This window comes from Lathyrus oleraceus, chromosome 7, assembly GCF_024323335.1.
Source record: "Lathyrus oleraceus cultivar Zhongwan6 chromosome 7, CAAS_Psat_ZW6_1.0, whole genome shotgun sequence".
Classification (NCBI taxonomy): domain Eukaryota; kingdom Viridiplantae; phylum Streptophyta; class Magnoliopsida; order Fabales; family Fabaceae; genus Lathyrus; species Lathyrus oleraceus.
Window position 1 is genome coordinate 326,909,421 of NC_066585.1, and position 1,310 is coordinate 326,910,730.

Consider the following 1,310-nt stretch of genomic DNA (forward strand, 5'->3'; position numbering starts at 1 on the left):
GCAGTGATAAAATTTTCCATAATTTTCTCAAGACTCGGCTTTGGTGGTACAGGTTGCATAGGTTGATTTGGTCTTGTGGCTTGGTAACCTGTTTGTCTCGGAGGTGCACTATTTTGGATAGGGTTATTGTTCTTATAGGAAAAGTTCGGATGATTCCTCCATCCAGGGTTATAGGTATTCGAGTATGGGTTCCCTTGGGTGTAGTTCACTTGCTCAGAGTGGGTTTAGTTTAATAGACTGCATTTTGCAGATTGGTGTCCTTTGGTTCCACATATCTCACAATCCGACGAAATTGCGGTTGCAGTATTCGGGTTTACCCACATATGCTCGACCTTAAGGGCTAATGCGTCCATTTTAGCTTGCATCATGTCTATAGAGCTTAATTCATGTACTCCTCCTTGGGCTTCCTTCTTCTCAATTGTCGCTCGTTCGACTCCCCATGATTGATGGTTTTGAGCCATATCTTCGATGAGGGCACTAGCTTCGGGATAAGGTTTGTTCATCTTAGTGTTATAGTGAAGTCCATTATAGAAGGTCTGAATGATTAACCAATTTTCTAAACCATGACGTGGGCATGCTCTTAACAGCTCTTTATATCTCTCCCAAGCTTCGAACAACGATTCTCCTTGGTTCTGGGTAAATCTAGTTATGTGGTTTCGAAGAACGGCGGTCTTACTCGGAGGAAAGTATCTAGCAAGGAATACTCTTCTAAGGTTATCCCAAGTCATAATGGAATTGGGTGGAAGGGAATCTAACCATGATAGGGCTTTATCTCTGAGAGAAAAAGGGAATAATCTTAATCGGATTGCCTCAGGAGAAGCTCCATTGGTTTTAAAAGTGTCTGCTAATCGGAGAAAGATTTTTAAATGTTGGTTTGGGTTCTCAGTAGCGAGACCTGCGAATTGTCTCTGTTGCACTAATTGCAACAGGGAGGGTTTAAGTTCGAAATTATTAGCTGGGACGGTTGGGTTTACTATACTAGAACTAGGTTCTTCGTTGGATGGTTGGGCGAAATCCTTAAGAGGTCTTTGGTTTTGATCTTCGGCCATAGCTCTCCTAATTCTATGTAAGAATAAACGTGTGCGAGCGTAACGTTTAGGTTCCGCCAGAGGGTATACTAAGCTTCTGGTGCTGCGAGTTCTTCGCATTGGCCGACGGGTAACAACCTAAGTCTAAACGATATAACAACAGGGTACAAAATTTGACGAAATTGATCCCCGGTAACGGTGCCAAAAACATGATGCGTGCTTTTCGCAAGTATACGAACGCGTTAGAGTAATATCAAAGATTGTCGAATCCACAGAGACCAA

The 1,310-nt window shown here is 42.7% G+C and overlaps 1 non-coding gene across 1 annotated transcript; it reads left to right on the top strand.

The window, feature by feature from the left end:
* The first annotated feature begins 558 nt into the window (after positions 1-558).
* Positions 559-665, top strand: LOC127108934 (small nucleolar RNA R71). Its single transcript, XR_007796432.1, has one exon. It is a non-coding gene; the product is annotated as a small nucleolar RNA R71 (small nucleolar RNA).
* Positions 666-1,310: the final 645 nt, after the last annotated feature.